This window comes from Schistocerca serialis, chromosome 5, assembly GCF_023864345.2.
Source record: "Schistocerca serialis cubense isolate TAMUIC-IGC-003099 chromosome 5, iqSchSeri2.2, whole genome shotgun sequence".
Taxonomy (NCBI): Eukaryota; Metazoa; Arthropoda; class Insecta; order Orthoptera; family Acrididae; genus Schistocerca; species Schistocerca serialis.
In genome coordinates, this window is record NC_064642.1 from 284,681,098 (window position 1) to 284,702,618 (window position 21,521).

Consider the following 21,521-nt stretch of genomic DNA (forward strand, 5'->3'; position numbering starts at 1 on the left):
AAATTTATTCAAATATTTCTCCCACTAGACAAGTTGCAGTTGTTTACAAAACTTAGACAATATTTCTCAAGAAGGTTCTTTACTTTTTACAGATTTTGAATTTCTGCACTTACTATGAAAATTCATCTACTTTTCAGAACTTGGAAACAAACCTTTTATTTTACCTTGACAAATATTAGTTTTTCAAAACAAGAAATATTTTGTTTCCTTTTTAGTGTCATATATTTCATTCAAAACAACATTAACTATAGTATTTTTCTCAACTTCTAAATCAAATTCTGCCTGAGTATTTGACTGTTTCTGCTTTCGTCTGATAGTAACTTTTAATTCACAGATTTCTGCCTTAATTTGTGCCAACTGAATGTTATTGTTCTAAACTTCACTCTGTAGTTCATTATTTATCTGCAAAATTTATCACTTGATTCCACTATCCAACTTCTCAGTTGACTTTCTGACTCATAAATTTTGTTATTTATTTCTGATAGTTGAAAATGCAGTTCATTATACATTTATTCTATATTGTTGTTCACTTGTTTTAATTTACAGCACAATTCATTTTTTACTTATGCCATCAAGTTTCCCATTTCTTTCACAAATTGCTGTATGTCCCTCTCATTAAAATTAAAGTAATCCCTCTCCATTGTTTTTAATCCCAGTCTAGCATTTTTTTGGTCATGTCTGAATTAATTATAAGACAGTTAAAAAAAAAAAAGGATAAAATTGTCACACACAATCTTTACCAAAAAGTTTCCACACTGCTGAGCACAGAATAATAAAAAGAAATTAAGTATGAATACCAGTACTTATCTTTTTAATTTTCCATTGCCAAAGAATGTGGTTCACAACACTGAGCACATTATCATGACTTCCATATTTCTGGTTGATACCTAACTATTTCAGTGGAACATGTTCTCTGCTATGCACTTCACTGTGCACTGCCCAGTCACAATAATGTGGCGACTTGTCAGAAGCCTGAATAACCACTTTTTGCAGCATGGACCAGTGCGAGACGTGCAGGAAGAAAGTTAGTGAGGTTCTGGGAGATACTGACAGGAATGCGGAGCCATATCAACTCCAGTTTCATGACCAGCTGCGATACATTTCTTAGCTGAGGATCCATGGCATGAACAGCCTGATTGAGGTGATCCCATAGACTGTCAGTTGGGTTTAAACCCAGGGAATTAGGTGACAAGGGACTACAGTAAACTGTCCTGACAATCTTTGAACCATATATGTAAACTGCGAACTGTGTGACATGTTGCATTTTCCTGCTAATAGATTCCATTGTGCTGAGAAAAAATAAACTGCATGTGTGGGTGGACAAGGTCCCTAAAGATAGATGCATACATGTGTTGGTCCACAGTGCCCTCCACAATGAAGAGATCACCAATGGAATAACATGAAAACATTCCTTGGACCATAACACTCCCTCCTCTGGCCTGAATTTTTTTGACAACTGTCACATCGTGCTTGCTTTCAGATGTTTTGCATGGTGGAGCATAAAATGTGATTCAGCTGGTAGGGCCACCTGTTGCTACTCAGTAGCAACAGGTAGCAAAGTAGGTTACAGTACACTTGTTCGCCCACTGCTTGAATATTGCTCACCAGTGTGAGATCTGGACCAGATAGGGTTGATAGAAGAGATAGAGAAGATCCAACGGAGAGCAATATGCTTCATTACAGGATCATTTAGTAATCACGAAAGCATTACAGTGATGATAGATAAACTCCAGTGGAAGACTCTGCAGGAGAGACGCTTGGTAGCTCGGTACTGGCTTTTGTTAAAGTTTCGAGAACATACCTTCACCGAAGAGTCAAGCAGTATATTGCTCCCTCCTACGTATATCTCACTAAGAGACCATGAGGACAAAATCAGATAGATTAGAGCCCACACATAGGCATACCGACAATCTTTCTTTCCATGAACAATACGAGACTGGAATGGAAGGGAGAATCAATAGAGGTACTCAAAGTACCCTCCGCCACACACCGTCAAGTGGCTTGCAGAGTATGGATGTAGATGTAGATATAGATGCCCAGCTGCAGTATTGGCAGGCAAATTCCAGCCTTCATTGCCAATGAACAGCAATCAGCATGGGTGCATGAGCCATGTGGCTGCTGCAGAGGCCCATATGCAACCACGTTCACTAAATGGTCATTGAAGAGACACTGTTGGTAGCCCCTTGGTTCATCTAGGTGGTCAGCTGCTCAACAGTTGCACATCTATTAACTCATACATATCTCTGCAGTTGTCGTTCACCCTGCCATCTGTGGTCCTTGGTGCCTCACAGTTGCCTCAGTGCCAGTTTTGGATAGTGCAATTTTGCCATGCATGATGTACTTTAATACGATGTACTTCATCATTTTATGGCCATAACATGATGTCATAGGAGCAACGACATACATGATATAAGCTACTATTAAAAAATCATCCATAAAACATTTAAAAATGACCTAAGGCTGAAATTGTACAGTCATACATAAAATAAAGAGAATGGCAGCTGAATGCATCAAGAAATCTTTTAAAAAATTCGTCGCAGTTGCATGCCCTATCGCATTGAAAATTATACATACTTTAACCATGGTAGCATGTGCACAGTTTACAAACTTAACATTTTGGAGAAGCTTCCGCCCCTGAGTGGAAAGCCAGTGATCATCCCTTTTGGACACTAGATAAATTGCTCCATTTCTGCCTTATGAGAATGACTGTACTGTTTCCCACTGCAAGAGTTGTAGTTTTGGAGCATGAAACATATTGTTGAAGAATAATACTTGTTGAGCTCTTGTTCATTGCATAAATCCTAGAGTTGTTACTTCTTGGATCGTTCTGCATTTGTATATAAATCTCATATTTTTACTTTTTGAAATGAAAGATCAACACACAAGATCTTTAATTTTTCCACATTTAGTGATAAAAACTGTTCAAACAAATACTGCCCTAAATGAGCCAAGACTGAGAAACATTGCCCCTGAGTGCCCCTGTTGTTTCAGCAGTGATCACTTATATAAATTTTTTGATAGTTAAATTTGTGTTTACTTCTTTATTAGAACTTACCTAACCTAAACAATTGGGACTACAAAATAAATGTGATTGTTCCCTACTTGCAGATCACAATGGAGTTATCAGGAAGCTATTGACAAACCGAGAAATTACATACTAAATGTCCAGCGGAAATATGTGTTCAGAAAGAGAGTTATTACATAAAAAGTTTAGATGCTTTCAAAACTACAGTATCTTCTATACACTGGCAAGAAATATTTGAGCAATTAGCATCAAGTGAGGTATTCAGCTGCATGTTCCAAACCCTTAAAGTCAAATTTGATGAAAATTTTCCACTGAAACCCAAGAGATATTCAACTGCCAAACCAAACTGCGTGCATAAAACTGTGAACATGAAAAGGTGGTATAGCCTTACACTAACTAAAGTACAATATATTGTCAAAATATTAAATGATAATGGAAAAGCAGCTTAAGATATTGCATTAAGGACAGATTGTACTGCCACTATTTACAGACCAAAATGATCTACAGAAAGGAAGTAGACTGAGTAAAGCAGGAAAGCAATGCTAGATTTACTGAAGAAGTTTGCAATGCTTGGAAGACAATGTGGGATTTGTTGATGAATGCAGAAAAAGCCCATCTTCCATTCCAATTCTTGTAGTCCAGGTGAATTTAATGAATGTCATATAATCATAGTGGAAAGAAAAATAGATGAAATTCTTGACTTTGAGTTTGATCGCAAAGTTATGGTGGTGTTTAGGAATAAATGCAGCATTGTAATGTGGATGAGTGTGTACCCAAAAGTTATATTAAAAACTGTAAAATGCAATAAGCCTTCAGGGAGTTCAAATATTTACTGCATGTCCTGTACTATGTTAAAGGCAGTAATATGTGAAATAGTTCAACCAACAACAAAAGAAATAAATAAATGCCACATTCTGGGGAAATTCCAGTCTTCCTAAAAATAGCATTCACAATACCAGTTTACAGGAAAGGTAACTGACATGAAATGTCATTCAAGCTACAGGCCCATATCTATACAACCATTATTAGCTAGGGTGATGTAATCCATTATGAAAGATCAACTATTTAGTTATTATGAAGGAAATAGCCTCTTCTATGAAGCACAGCTCAGTTTTCAGAAAGGGCAGGTCAAATGCAACAGGAGTACTTGACTTAGTTGCAAATGTAAGTCAGGGTTTTGAAGACAAACAGTCTACAGCTCTGGTACTTTATGACCATTGTAAGGCATTCAGTCTCTCATGAGGCTCTACTCAGCAGGCTAAAATCATATGGCATTGGGAGAGTTATTTAGCAAAGTCTCATATCCTACCTGACTAACAGACTACAGACTGTATCAGTGCAAGGAGCAGACTCAGATAAAAAGACATTACAACACAATGTACTATAGTGATCCATACTAGGGCCTCTACTGTTCCTGATTTTTATTAATGACATAAGCTTCATTGGGCACATTTTACAGTTTACAGATGACTCGAACTAGTTCTCAAAAGGGAGAGTGTTGTTCAGTTTGTTTAACTAGCATAAGCCATATTAAGTGAGGCCAAGTCTTGATTTATCATGAACAAGGTGAAAATTAATGAAACAAAATGCACAGAGTGACATGCAGCCTCAGTGATACTGGAGCACTGAGTGTCACAGCAATCATTAAACGTCTGCACTTTCTTATTGATACTAAGTTAACAAAACAGCGGCATACTGACTGTGTATCACAATTAATAAAATATTCAGGGCTATTATGCCATCGTCGGAGTGACTTCACTTTAAAATCCAACATTTCGGCCCCATCCGCAAAGGGCATTTTCAAGTGGGATTGTAGCTTTGTCAAATGCCTGATTTGCACTCTGGCTCGCTACTGACTACAGCGAAATTCCACTTCTGCAAGCTTCCGCGCAGTGGCATGACTTCACATGTTTTGAATATGTGAGTGCAATTGGCCATTTACTGCCATCATCTGCTGTTACTATCATCCCATGGTGGAAGACTGGTACATGTCTTCTTCACCACCAGAATCCAAATTTCAGTCAATTTCACACCCTCCTCCTTTCTATCAAAATTCCCAGTGAGTTCCACAATCTCTATGGCCTCTCTGTACAGCCTTTTGTGGTATCTGCTTGTGGCAGCCAGTACTTGAGTCCTATCAAAATGAATGTGGTGGTCTCCTGGCTTCAAAACATGTTCCACGACCATGTATGTTCCACACTTTTATAGGTCCTGTATCTCTTAAGTAGGCTAAAAAGTGTAATATCAGTGTAATACCTATTAACAGTGTGCTGTCCGGTATTCCACAGCCACATCAGCTGTTGGCTGCTTCTATGGGGCAACTCTGCAGTTGACAAGAATTGTGCTTTTATTGCTAAATAAAGCAACAAGGGTCATTATCTTGTAGTACTGAATTTGGATGCAGGGGGGTTTGGGCCTTGGGTTGTGCAGACATGGGCTTATTGTATAAAAATATTTATTAATGTAAGTATTTTTACATAAACACAGTGACATCAGAAAATGCTGGGCAATTATTACGTATAAATGTGAAACAATAAATGAATACAATTACAACATGCTCTGTCTCTCAACAACTTACTCCTGCCAAATACAGTCAAACACAATCCCACAAGAATGCAAAATGCAGAACTTATAGCTAGTGTAGTGGTGAACACTCCTTTAGCATAATTTCAAACAGCATACAGAAGTCTCTTTTATACAACAGCAGGACACACCCTCAGTGTGATTTTAGATGTAATACAGTTTTTTTATACCATAGTAGAATACACTCTCAGTGTTGAGATAAGACATAATATGAAGCATTTTCTTCTGGCACTGTGACTGTGCCATGCAATATGACTTATTCAAAACCAGTATGCCAGTCATAGACTTCACTATACACAGTGTATGCCACACAGTAATCTCACTAACAACTTGTCAGCTACCCATCAAAACAATATCCACTAAAGCACACTCCTAGTGCTCTGTTTATTCCAACTATAACTAAACCACACTTCTCCAAATCTGTTTGTGGTTACCATTTCCTCTGGCCTTGAGATAGAGACATGTCTGCCTTCCAGTTAAGAGATATCACCGGCCGTTGTGGCTGAGCGGTTCTAGGCGCTTTCAGTCGGGAACTGCGCTGCTGCTATGGTCACAGGTTCGAATCCTGCCTCGGGAATGGATGTATGTGATGTCCTTAGGTTAGTTAGGTTTAAGTAGTTCTAAGTCTAGGGGACTGATGACCTCATATGTTAAGTCCCATAGTGCTCAGAGTCATTTGAACAATTTTTTAGGAGATATCCACAACAGATTGGGCATTCCCCGCACTGATGGTTGACTGTACAGGCTGCCCAGTTCCTCAGCATATTATGTCCCACTTGAACTTCCATTCTCATTGGCAGAAATAACTGTGGCCTACTGCGACAATTTAGGTATGCCTCACCACATCCAAAATTAGTTGGGTCAGCATCCCACACCAGATCTTGTACAACCCAAAGACTCGTCAGCTGCTAGGCATCACGGATTACAGCAGAGGCTGGAGATTTTGGTGCTGCATATTCCCATCCTAATGTTCAACACCTTCAGGCCCATCCTGCTTCAACTAATGACCTCAACTGCCACCCTTAGGCCTGACTGCTGGAAACAAGCTGCAGAATTGCCAGCAGCTCCACTGTTGACATCTAGAAGACACTGATAGTTACAAACAGAGCAGGTGACTGTCCTCTTCCATCTCATCTTGTCCCACCTCACCTCGTTGGAATTATGCTGCAGCATAAAACAGAAAACTGAAGTGCCAGAGAAGTGCTGCTACTGCTGGATGTGTGGCCAAGTAAAGCAGTGTGTGACAAATTTCAGATTTGCAGAACAACCTCAACCAAAAAAACTGATAACTGTAAACCATTTTTTTTTCAGATTAGGAGTTCTCATTGTATTCGGCAATATATATTTAGCTGCCTCATTCATACAAGGGTAATCATGAGACTTGCAGAAAAAGAAATGAAATTCATTAGCACAAAACTCCCATAACAAAGTCACAAATCAGCTTCGTAATGGTGGCCCTAAAATTATTTAGAGCACTATCTAAGGATGTTTGGTAATTACCAATGGAGAATCTAATGTTTCCCATCTTTACTGATACTGAATTCCACAAAATTTTAAAAATACCTTCACAGACCTTGTTTGGACAATGATTTATATTGTTTTGAATTTCTTCAGTATTGTAAACCAGTGGAGAATAAAGTGAAAACATTATTGTTAATATGTGAATGGGATAGTAATTATTGAATCTGATTAGTTCATCTTAACTTTTAAGTTGAAGTCCATTGTAGTTTTCTTCTTTATGTGGGCTCCATGGGCTCCATTGTCAGGAATTTGTTACTCCTTGCTATTGGTTGCAGAAAGAGTGTGTGTGTGTGTGTGTGTGTGTGTGTGTGTGTGTGTGTGTGAGAGAGAGAGAGAGAGAGAGAGAGAGAGAGAGAGAGAGAGAGGATGAGGAGTATTGTGGACAGAAGAGAGAAGGGAAAAGGCAAGCTGAGGTAGTAGGAACAGGTTAGCAGAGGTTTAGGCCAGGGGCTTTGCAAGAAAGCAGGATGTTTTGGAGAGAGAATTCCCATCTGTGTAGTTCAGAGAAACTTGTGCTGGGAGTATGCAAACAGTCCATGCAGTGAAGTAGTTGTTGAAGTAATTTGCGTTGTGGTGTGCAGCATGTTTGACAACTGCATGAAGTTTGTAGTTTGACACAGTTTGGCAGTAGCCATTCAAGCAAGTAGACAGTTGGTTACTTGTCATGCCTACATGTATGGGGTGATCAAAAAGTTTCCATCTGAAGGCTGCACAATTCAGAATCAGTATGCTAATCAGGCAAGATGAACATTGAGGTAATCATCTCAATGGTGCACCAGGTTGAAGATTCCCGCTTGGTTAAAACACCATGTCCTGCTGCGTGAAGAAGTCCACAACTGTCCACTGCACATCATTGTCCGACAGGAATTGTTGACCCTCCAAGATCTTTTTTAGAGATCAGAGGCATGATAACCACATAGGGAGAGATCAGGACTTGAGCTGGAGTAACTTCTGTGTCACAACATTTGTGATATGTGCGTTATCACAAAGCAACAGTACTCCTTGTCACAGCTTTCATTCCACAACAGTGGTTCTCAACAGGCATGCTACCCCATATACTTTCTTCAGTCTCTGATGAATGTCTCCTAGTGTTTGTCCTTCAGCAGCCAAATGGACATTGGAAGGACATAAATGCCAGACTAATCCCTTTCTACGTGTTGCATATATTCTGCAGCAATGCCCTCAAATGCAAACTTTCAGATCATACCTTATAGAATGCTGTACAGCAATTGCAGCATAGTTGATACATAGGATGACTGCTTTGACATGTGGCCCTGACTTTTATTGGGTAGGTAATGCCTGTGACAGGAGTGCAGTAGGAGGTGGTGGGTGGCTGTAGGGGACAAGTATTGCACCTAAGCTGGCACATGGGAATGGCACTTGTGGTGCAGGGTTGGGAGTAGGCTTGGAATAAGGACGGAAAAGGATATTCTGTAATTTGGGTGGGTGGTGAAACATTACTTTGGGGGATGTGAGTAGGATTTTAGATAAGATGTCTCTCATCTCAAAGCATAATGAGAGATAGTCAAAGTCCTGGTGGAAGATACAATTGAGCTTTTCAAGGTCAGGTTGGCACTGGGTGGTCAGAAGAGTGTGGGTCAGTGACTGGTTAACAGGTTTTTTGGTGTCAGATGAGTAAATGGCTTGGAAAATTTATTTGTAGATGAACTGGATGGGATACTGTCTGTCAGTAAAGCCTCTGTTAAGGTTATCAATATATTTCAACAACTCCTGCTTTCCACTACAGATGTGATGTCCTCAGATGGCAGGGCTGTAAAGAAGATATTTTTTGACATGGAGACAGCTGTCAAAGTGGAGTTGCTGTTGGTGGTTGGTGCCCTTGAATTGACAGACATACTTATAGAGCCATCTGAGAGGTGGAGATCAATACTTATGAAGGAGCCTCAATGAGTTGAGAAGGACCAGTTGAAGCAAATTTAGGAATAGGTCTTGAGGGTATGGAGATAAAAGCAAAGATTGTCCTTGCCATGACGCCAGACCATGAAAATGTCGTCATTGAATGTGATCCAGACAAGAGATTTTAGGTGTTGACTAGACAGGAAGGATTATTCCTTATGGCCCATAAATAAGTTGGCATAGTACTAATGGCACTACCACAGATCTGTTTGAAGATTTGGCATACCAAAATGAAATAACTGTGACTCAGGATGTTGTTGGTTAGGAGGATTAGGAAAGAGGTTGAGGGTTTGGTATCAGGAGGACATGGGGAAAGGAAGTGTTCCATGGCCACAAAGCTAATAGCATAGGGATTGTTCATATACTTGGATGTTACACCCATTGTGACCAACAAGGAATATGGTGGTAATGGGACAACAATTGTGGAGAGGTGGTGAAGGAAGAGAGCAGTGTCTTTAATGTAGGATGGGAGGTTATGGACAATAGTTTGAAGATGCTGATCAAGAAAGGCAGAGGTTCTTTCTGTGGGAGCATTGTACCCAGCCACAAATGGTTGACCAGGGGGGAGACCCATGAGATTGCGTATGTGGAGTAGGTAAAGGGAAGGAGTGTGTGAGGTTGCTGGTGTGAGGTGGGAGATGGCTTCAGGTGTCAGGCTTTGGAGAGGGCCTGAGGCACCTCCCATTTTTTTCTTCTTCAGTTACCCCCCCTCTTCTCCTTCCTACATTTCTTTTTGCTGTGCTCTTTGTACTCTTTTCTTGTTGTTGTGTGGCTGCAGAGTTACATTTTCCAAAGACTCGCCTCTTTCCCATTGCTCCCACCTTGCATCCTTCCCTACCCCTCCCCACCTCCCTCAGCTCAGTCAACTGTTTTCAGTAACTGAATATCAATAATTAGTCTTGTCATGGCCAAAAGGATGTGTGTTTAGGTGTCTGTGTTGTCGTGTGTGTGAATGTGTGCCCTATTGCCACAAAAAGAATTAGTATTTGAAAATTAGTGTGGATGTTGTTTTTGTTAGGTGTTTCTTTACTCCATGTATCACTCCACTGTAGATGACTGGTTGCCTTTCCCCTATTTTACATAATATTAATATTTATAATGAAAGTCTCAAGTGTAGAGTAGAGTAGTGTAGAGTATAGTATAGTAGAGTAGAGTAGAGTTGAGTAGAGTTTTATTGGTCCTGGTAATCATATACGAGGGTAATCACAAAAGTAAGGTCTCCTATTTTTTTATAAGTACATAGACCTGTTTATTTCTGCAATGGTTTACAGCTTGAACATTTAGCTATTTTTCAACACAATCACCATTTCTGTCGATGCACTTTTGTAGACGCTGTGGCAGTTTTTGTATACCCATGTCATACTAGCTCACTGCCATGCTGTTCAGAAAGTTATGTACCTCTTCTTTCACCTCGTCATCAGAGCTGAATTGCTTTACAGCCAAATGTTCTTTTAACCTAGGGAACAGGTGATAGTCACTGGGTGCCAAGTCAGGACTAGAGGGTGGGTAGGTGATTAAGTTCCACTGAAACTGTTGCAGGAGAGCAAAGGTTTGCCGAGCAATGTGTGGGCGAGTGTTGTCATGGACATTCCTCTTTTCCAGTTCTGTATTCCCCATTTGAGATTTTTCAGAGTCTCACAGTACCTGTCAGTGTTAATTGTGGTCACAGTAATTCAGTTCCTATGACGAAGTGAAAGAAGAGGGTCATAACTTTCTGAACAGCATGGCAGCGAGCTGGTATGACATGGGCATACAAAAATTGCCAAAGCATCTACAAAAATGCATCAACAGAAATGGTGATTTTGTCAAAAAATAGCTAAATGTTCAAGCTGTAAACTGATGTAAACCATTGTAGAAATAAACAGGTCTATGTACTTATAAAAAAAATAGGAGACCTTACTTTTGGGATTACCCTTGCAGTACACAGACAGTACATTTTGATTTAGGAAAAGTCAATATATAGCAAAATATAGTATTTTATTTGCACTAATTTCATTATTTCTATGTTAAATGATCACCGAGTTACAATATACAGAGCAAATATTGTACAAAAATAAAGAGAAGATATTTTTAAGGAGAAAGAGCATGTACGGTACTGGCAGATTAATATTTGTATTACAGCAACATTTACATTGTAAATAATTAAAGTTTTAATAACATTTATGTGATACATCACTAAGGCAAAGAAAAAAATCATTAGTGAACTTCTTGAAGGAACTCGTGGAGGCTATAGAAGCAGTGGTGACTCAAATATGCCTCAGCAGTTGACTTGAAATTTGCCAGGTCATTTATTGATTAAATTTGTGGGGATGTTTATTATAAATAATTTCTTTTTTATTCAAGGTGGTGTTGGTGGGCTCAAAATGAAAGTTTCCTTTTTGCCTGGTGTTATAGGAGAGGATATTTTCATTTTTCTAGAAGCAAGTGAGAGGTTCCATTGAGTATTTTTTCACAAACACAGTTATCTCATACGCATATATACAGTACATGGAAGTGGGAGGATTTCTAGCTTTTTAAAAAGTGGTCTACAGGTTTTGTTCCATTTTACAACTTTTATAATTCTTTTTTGTAGCCTAAAGTGCTTTTGGCTAAGAGAAGAGTTACCCCAGAAAATAATTACATATTTTAGTTGTGAGTATATATAGTCCTAGTACACAGTTTTCAGATAATCTTTGTGGCTGCATCTCTCTAATATTTTCATTAAGTAGCTTGTAGTGTTTAATTTCTTACAGAATTTTTCAATACACGTCCCCCATTTAAGATTATCTTGGAGCCATACTCCCAAGAACTTAATGTTGTTTACATTCTGAAGGTTTTTGTCAGATATCTGAATCTGAACAGTTTGCTCACCTTTTTTCACATTATAGAAGTTCAGTACCACTGTCTTACTGGCATTTATTACCAATTTGTTGTGACTAAACCAGTTTTCAGTATTGTTCAGTGTCTCAGTTGTAGACTCCTGAAGCATTTCCATTTCTTTCCCACTCAGTAGCACACATGTATCATCAGCAAACGGGATGATATTCTTGCAGAATTTGTTTAGGTCATTCACATATAACAGAAATAGAAGAGGTCCAAGAACTGAACCTTGTGGCACCCCATATTTAATGCTTTCATAGTTTGAATAGTGTTGACTGAGTTTGATGAAATTTTGATGTTGAACTTCAACCACTTGTTTTTGACTGCTTAGGTATGACTTTATCCAATTGTTAGATGTTTCTCTAATCCCCATGTTTTCAAAAGCTTAGGCGATAGTTTTGTGCGATCTATGATAGTAAAAGCCTTAGAGAGATCTAGACATATTACAATGACATTTTCGCCATTATCAGGTTTCAGAAGTACTTCACTTAATAGTTCAAAAACTGCTGTATCAGTTGATCAGACTTTCCTGAAACCATGTTGTGTTGTGGATAGTATTTTGTGCTCTTCCAGAAAATCTACTACTCTTCTTTGAAAAATTTTTTTCTATGATTTTTGAGAATGCAGATAGGAGGGCAATGAGCCTGTAGTTAGCCACTTCATCCTTTTTACCTTTTTTGAATAGTGGTTTGATTTTAACTGTTTTTAGGCATGATGGGAAAATTCCGGTTTGGAAGGAACTATTATAAAGGCAAGCTAATGATTCAATAATGAGATCTCCTTATTTTTTAATAAGGCTATCTGGAATGCCATCTGTTTCATTGGAATGGTTCACTTTTAAAGTTCTGATAACTGACAGGTCTTCTTTCTGGGTTGATGGAAAGAGAAACAGTGAAGTAGGATTTATGTTGGTATTTACAGATGATACTGGGCAGTTTTTAATACAAGGTTTGATTTCAGGAATTAATTGCTTACTTATATTGCTAAAATAAGTATCGAATGCATTTGCTATCTCTTTAGGATCATTAATTTCTTTGCCATTAAAATCCAATTTAATATTGGAATTTTGAGGAGAAACATTGTCAGTTTGCTGTTTCACTGTACTCCATACAGCGTTCATTTCATGTTATTGTGGTTATTTACACAGCAGTCATTTGCCATTACTTTAGCTTCTTTGATCATTTTTTTTAAGTATCAATTTATAATTCTTGAATTATGCAAGGAATTCATTGGATACTATGGAAGACTTGGAGATCTCATATAATCTTCATTTTTCAGCAGATGACTCTTTTATACCTGTTGTCAATAAGCAATTTTTTTCTGTTAAGCCTATGACATTTTTTGATTTTTAATTGGAAATCACATGTTAAAATAATGTGTAAATATATCCATAAATATGCTGAACTTCTCATCGGTGTTTTCGTATCTGTACATTTCAGTCCATGTTTCCTTCTTTAGTAAATTCCTAAAGTATTCAATGTTTTTATGGCTGAAGGTTCTTCCTACTTTTATTGTTTCTGTTTGTTTAATCACATTTCACAGAGAAGTGCATAAGAAAGCCCAATACAACAAGAGTGCAATATACCACCCAAAAATTCTCTATAGTGCTCTTCCCTTAAAAATAAAAAGGACTCAGCAGCTAAGCAGTTTTAAAAGTGAACTCAAAAGAATGTTAATCAGTAATAGTTTTTACAGTGTTAGTGAATATATGAATTCTTCAGAAAGATAGCGTGCCTTCACCTATCTTATAAGTTACTCATATACAAACTTGTGTTGTGGGGTAGACTCTTTTATGTACACACAAAAATTAATTAATCTGTCAATATAGAGTGTTATAATCATTGTTTCTTGTTGCTGTCCATTATACACAGAATATATGTAACTTATTTGTGTCCTATATTGTTACAAATTTATATCATGTAAGCTATAATTGTTTTGCCTATATATTTAATTCAGATTATTCACTGATAGTTTTTACATAATATGTTGTTATTCATATTTTTTCAGTATGTAACATATGACAAATCCCATATCATTGTACATGATAAAACGGGTGCTCAATAAACTAAACTAAACATGTTGAAAGAATGTGTTAACATAGTGGTCACTGAAACCTGTGTTGAAGTTTCTAGCTGCATATTCATGGCTTTCCATGTTTATCATTTTCATATCAATAGTGGTGCTGGATACACTTGTAACTCTGGTATATAATTGGGAGCAGGTTGTATGTTGCACAAATAGCCATAAGATCATCTCTATCTTTTGAAACTTTGTTAAAGTCAGTGTTAAAGTCTCCACATATTATAACTGTTTTGTTTAGGTCCCTGATACTGTCAAGACTACCTTCAAGTTGGTTAAAGAATATTTTTATGTTTGAGTTTGGATTTCATTTTTTACTGAGGTTAGATCTACTGCAGAAAATTCAAAATCACTTTCTTTTCCTAACTTCTTGAGAGATTTTGGGCAGCAATAGCTGATACTGTCTTTCACAAATATACACGTTCCTCCATGCGTAGATATTTTTCTACAGAAACAAGATGTCATAACATAGCTCTGTATACTTGTGATTGCTAACATCTCATCTGTTAGCCAGTGTTCACTAAAACACATTATAGATACCTCTTTTAATTGATCTGACAGTAATATTTCTAGCTCTTTAATTTTGTTTTGCAATGACTGCACATGTTGATGGACAATTATAAAATTGGGATTTCTGCTTGGCCTACTGATTCACACTCACCTTTATTTGTCTCTGCCTTCATCTTGTTTTAATCTGAAGAACGCTTCTGGAATGAACTATGGAGTTGCTGTCTTCAGCTGTGGCCAGTAGGCAGGTTGTGTTCTTGTGGATATTTTTACTGTTGTATCTGACAATGTAGTTATTTCTGTAGCTGAATATGTTGTCACTCTTGTCTTGCTGTTTTTGTGTTCTCTGGTCCTGACTGTGTTGTTTTACCTGCTACCACTGTTCTTATAACTTTGTAGGAACCACCTGGTGACACAACGAAATTGCACAATGGACTTTGGCGTTTATTCTGTGAAGAATGTTATTTATAATGTATTTATTCTTTGGTTTTGTTCTAGTGCTATGCCATCTCTTTTTATATATCTTGGCTTTGGTATTGTTCCTGTGTTCAATGACATGCAAAAATAAAGTTACATTCTTGAACGCATTACTCTCTCAAAAATAATTATTATTTAGCCTCAGTGGCTTTAGTGGTGACCCCAAACACTGAACAGAAAGAAAATTATGATGTACAAACAAGAGAATTCAGCGACTTCAGAAAGTTCACCAAGGAATGAAGAGATGCAGTAGGTGAACCTTCAAGAACAGATATATGAACAACTTGAAGCACTGAAGTTAGCATTGGAGACGCCTATTACTCCAACGTCAAACACGCGTGTGGCAGTACAAACCAACAGCCCGACAGAAAACATGCAGCACGTAAAAATTCAAACACCAATCAGACCTAGGTGCATCCATGGCTGAACTGGTTTACGAAGAGAACCTCAGGTTGCCAGCAGATTTTTTTGTTGAACCAACAGAAGTGACAGTGGGCGACATACCTTACGTCTTACAACAAGTCCGCAAACACATGGCACAGCTACGACTGACACCAGGTTCTCGACATGGCACCAACATGCCATTTGTTCACAAGCAGCTTAGCGTTTGCCCTTATGTGTGGTTGAGGGCAGATGTTGTACGAACACCTCTTCAGCTGGGCTGTATAAAGTACTCGTGAGTGATGAACATAAGCTGCAGATAAATCACGACAGGAAGTGACAAACAGTTTCCATTGAGAGAGTTAAACTGGCACACATATGTACAACAAATGACAAAGAAAATCAAGACACCAATGAAGAACTGCTGCCTACACAATATGACGAAGAGGTGTTCCCCGCAGAGAGCAACATGCCAAGTCAGAAGCAGAAAAACACACTGGAAGACCCACTGCTCTCAGAGAAGTACTCTAGGGCAGGCAGAATTATAAAATACAAGTATCCTTATGTGCCCGGAGCTCCACTCTACAAAGGAGGGCTGTGTGACACAACAGAATCGACAGTGGATTTTGGCGTTTATTCTGTGAAGAATGTTATTTACAATGTGTTTATTCTTTGGTTTTGTTCGAGCACTCTGCCATCTCGCTTTATATATCTTGGCTTTGGTATTGTTCCTGTGTTAAACGACATTCAAAAATAAAGTTATATTCATGAACGCATTACTCTCTCTCCAAAATAAATATTAATTAGCCTCAGTGGCTTTAACTTCTTTCTCAACACTTCCCACTATAATCATTTCTTTTTGTTCTAGTACTGCTGTAGCAGGATTTATTTGTAGGAAAGATTTTTTGCACATCTCCTTTATAATTAGCAGTGAAATTTTGTCACATTTCTGACTGTAATAAAAAACACTTTTCGCTGAGGATTTGACTTTCTGTCTGAGTTGTGGTTTGCTCCATTTATTTAGATGCATTCCATGTGTTGTGAAATGCTTTCTTTCTAAATCATAAACAGGGAGAAAAAAGCATTTGAAATAGTATTGCAGATCTTTCTATAATTCCTGTTTGGTTTTTGATTCTCTTTAAATTTACACATGAAGATTCTATAAGGTCACGTCTGTGAGGTACACCAATCACAATTGCTTTTTGATCACCTAAAGTACATAGTGCATCTCTTAAGATTCTGTTTGCTACTTTAAGTTCAATTTTCGACACACAATTTCATTTGAGCCACATAAAATTACAATGCACTGATTCTGCAACACACAACTACTGGTTTTATAGTGTTTTAGAACTTCTTGCAAAACTGCTCCAGGTTTCACAATGCTTGTAACATTTAAATCTTGCTGATAGTGAATAATTTGTGCAAGTCCTCTTCTGTGGCTGTCAGCAAGCAAAACTGCACTAAATGTTGATTTTTTTTGTGTCACTTTGTTTAAATTCTTGCAACAGCCTGATTTTACTGACATATTTTACTTTTTGTTATTAGAGATTCAGATCGAAGCACTTTGTCTGTGGTCATAAACTCATGAGTTTGTTCTGTGTCCATAATAAGGTGTTGGAACTGATGTCTTAAAGGAACCTTAACTTCCTTTGAAATATGTTTAGATTTTGCACACATATTTGGTTCACTGTACGTCTAAAACTGTCCAAGTTCTTCATGTGGTGGTTCAGATAGGCTTCTAACCATGCTTTCCAGCAGCAGAAAATGTTTGCGAGTGGCTTTCAGTTCTTTCTGCAATGTTTTTAGTTGTTCCAAAAGCACACAACATGTTTTCATGGTCTACTTCACAAAGCAATGCGAATGATACCACCTATGCATCACAGAACATATTCTAAGACCACTTGATGTGACTTTGTCGCATAATATACACTTTATAGAAGCTAAGTACTTGTGATTTACAGAGTGACACTATTACATCTACACGCATTGCCATCTTTGACAAAGTTAGTGTCCACATAAGCTGATAACTTTTTACTGTGGTTTTGACATTTTCAACACAGTGATCGTACACATTATCAGTTTTTACATTCAGGGAAATTTATTTATGAATAATTATTCCTTTTGTTGTTGTGGTCTTCAGTCCTGAGACTGGTTTGATGCAGCTCTCCATGCTACTCTATCCTGTGCAAGCTTTTTCATCTCCCAGTACCTACTGCAACCTACATCCTTCTGAATCTGCTTAGTGTATTCATCTCTTGGTCTCCCCCTACGATTTTTACCCTCCACGCTGCCCTCCAATACTAAATTGGTGATCCCTTGATGCCTCAGAACATGTCCTACCAACCGATCCCTTCTTCTGGTCAAGTTGTGCCACAAACTTCTCTTCTCCCCAATCCTATTCAATACTTCCTCATTAGTTATGTGATCTACCCATCTAATCTTCAGCATTCTTCTGTAGCACCACATTTCGAAAGCTTCTATTCTCTTCTTGTCCAAACTATTTATCGTCCATGTTTCACTTCCATACATGGCTACACTCCATACGAATACTTTCAGAAATGACTTCCTGACACTTAAATCAATACTGGATGTTAACAAATTTCTCTTCTTCAGAAACGCTTTCCTTGCCATTGCCAGCCTACATTTTATATCCTCTCTACTTCGACCATCATCAGTTATTTTGCTCCCCAAATAGCAAAACTCCTTTACTACTTTAAGTGCCTCATTTCCTAATCTAATTCCCTCAGCATCACCCGACTTAATTAGACTACATTCCATTATCCTTGTTTTGCTTTTGTTGATGTTCATCTTATATCCTCCTTTCAAGACACTGTCCATTCCATTCAACTGTTCTTCCAAGTCCTTTGCTGTCTCTGACAGAATTACAATGTCATCGGCGAACCTCAAAGTTTTTATTTCTTCTCCATGAATTTTAATACCTACTCCAAATTTTTCTTTTGTTTCCTTTACTGCTTGCTCAATATACAGATTGAACAACATCGGGGACAGGCTACAACCCTGTCTTACTCCCTTCCCAACCACTGCTTCCCTTTCATGTCCCTCGACTCTTATAACTGCCATCTGGTTTCTGTACAAATTGTAAATAGCCTTTCGCTCCCTGTATTTTACCCCTGCCACCTTTAGAATTTGAAAGAGAGTATTCCAGTCAACATTGTCAAAAGCTTTCTCTAAGTCTACAAATGCTAGAAACGTAGGTTTGCCTTTCCTTAATCTTTCTTCTAAGATAAGTCGTAAGGTCAGTATTGCCTCACGTGTTCCAGTGTTTCTACGGAATCCAAACTGATCTTCCCCGAGGTTGGCTTCTACTAGTTTTTCCATTCGTCTGTAAAGAATTCGTGTTAGTATTTTGCAGCTGAGACTTATTAAGCTGATAGTTTGGTAATTTTCACATCTGTCAACACCTGCTTTCTTTGGGATTGGAATTATTATATTCTTCTTGAAGTCTGAGGGTATTTCGCCTGTTTCATACATCTTGCTCACCAGATGGTAGAGTTTTGTCAGGACTGGCTCTCCCACGGCCGTCAGTAGTTCCAATGGAATATTGTCTACTCCGGGGGCCTTGTTTCGACTCAGGTCTTTCAGTGCTCTGTGAAACTCTTCACGCAGTATCGTATCTCCCATATCATCTTCATCTACATCCTCTTCCATTTCCATAATATTGTCCTCAAGTACATCGCCCTTGTATAGACCCTCTATATACTCCTTCCACCTTTCTCCTTTCCCCTCTTTGCTTAGAACTGGCTTTCCATCTGAGCTCTTGATATTCATACAAGTCGTTCTCTTATCTCCAAAGGTCTCTTTAATTTTCCTGTAGGCAGTATCTATCGTACCGCTAGTGAGATAAGCCTCTACATCCTTACATTTGTCCTCTAGCCATCCCTGCTTAGCCATTTTGCACTTCCTGTCGATCTCATTTTTGAGACGTTTGTATTCCTTTTTGCCTGTTTCACTTACTGCATTTTTATATTTTCTCCTTTCATCAATTAAATTCAATATTTCTTCTGTTACCCAAGGATTCCTATTAGCCCTCGTCGTTTTACCTACTTGATCCTCTGCTGCCTTCACTACTCCATCCCTCAAAGCTACCCATTCTTCTTCTACTGTATTTATTTCCCCCATTCCTGTCAATTGCTCCCTTATGCTCTCCCTGAATCTCTGTACAACCTCTAGTTCTTTTAGTTTATCCAGGCCCCATCTCCTTAAATTCCCACCTTTTTGCAGTTTCTTCAGTTTTAATCTACAGGTCATAACCAATAGATTGTGGTCAGAGTCCACATCTGCCCCTGGAAATGTCTTACAATTTAAAACCTGGTTCCTAAATCTCTGTCTTACCATTATATAATCTATCTGATACCTTTTAGTATCTCCAGGGTTCTTCCATGTATACAACCTTCTTTCATGATTCTTAAACCAAGTGTTAGTTATGATTATGTTGTGCTCTGTGCAAAATTCTACCAGGCGGCTTCCTCTTTCATTTCTGTCCCCCAGTCCATATTCACCTACTATGTTTCCTTCTCTCCCCTTTCCTACACTCGAATTCCAGTCACCCATGACTATTAAATTTTCGTCTCCCTTCACAATCTGAATAATTTCTTTTATTCCATCATACATTTCTTCAATTTCTTCGTCATCTGCAGAGCTAGTTGGCATATAAACTTGTACTACTGTAGTAGGTGTGGGCTTCGTATCTATCTTGGCCACAATAATGCGTTCACTATGCTGTTTGTAGTAGCTTACCCGCATTCCTATTTTCCTATTCATTATTAAACCTACTCCTGTATTACCCCTATTTGATTTTGTGTTTATAACCCTGTAGTCACCTGACCAGAAGTCTTGTTCCTCCTGCCACCGAACTTCACTAATTCCCACTATATCTAACTTCAACCTATCCATTTCCCTTTTTAAATTTTCTAACCTACCTGCCCGATTAAGGGATCTGACATTCCATTTTATTTCTCCTGATAACGACATCCTCTTGAGTAGTCCCTGCCCGGAGATCCGAATGGGGGACTATTTTACCTCCGGAATATTTTACCCAAGAGGACGCCATCATCATGTAATCATACAGTATAGCTGCATGCCCTCGGGAAAAATTACGGCTGTAGTTTCCCCTTGCTTTCAGCCGTTCGCAGTACCAGCACAGCAAGGCCGTTTTGGTTATTGTTACAAGGCCAGATCAGTCAATCATCCAGACTGTTGCCCTTGCAACTACTGAAAAGGCTGCTGCCCCTCTTCAGGAACCACACGTTTGTCTGGCCTCTCAACAGATACCCCTCCGTTGTGGTTGCACCTACGGTACGGCTATCTGTATCGCTGAGGCACGCAAGCCTCCCCACCAACGGCAAGGTCCATGGTTCATGGGGGGGGATTTATTCCTTTTACAAAAGCTTTAAAATTATTACCCACAATAAGTTACAGAAATAACGATAATGATAATAATAATACATAACTATAAATATCTTTCCAAACTTTAAAAAGTATAGTTATTCTAAATTTGTGATATTTTATGACTTGACAGTTTTATAATAGAATACAAATAATAATTAATTATTTTATCAGTTAAAAAATAAGCATATATTTTCATAATTTCAGAAAAAATTGTGTATTGAGTGATCTGATTGTCTAAGTGTATCGGGTATTCTAAAGTTTTGTACGTATTGAGTACTCTGATTGTTTGTGTGTATAATCAAGTGCAAAATACAACAAAAATGTGTCAATGATCAGTTTCATCACAAGCACTTAAGAATGATTGTTTTTTGATAAATTTAAACAACAACATTTGAACAGTTATGAAAATTTATTCTGTGGTGATAGAATTGTGTCTCCCTGTGCTGCAACCCAGTACCATGACAACAACAGAAATTCAGCTATTTAACTACAAAGGATGTTCAAAAAGTTTTACACAGTCATCTCTAATTTTTTTTATTTTTTGCAGGAGGAGAATGAAATTTTTTTGTGTATATACTTGGAACATTTAGCTATAAGTTGGTGTATAAAAGTATATTTTTATTTACAGGTGAGCCATAATGGACCAGGAAGTAGATGTCAGGTTGTGACAATGGTCAGTGATGGAGTTCCTCTTCAAGACTGGTGATGACACTGCCACATCGATTCACAGGAAGTTGCTCCCTGTTTATGGGGAGGACACAGT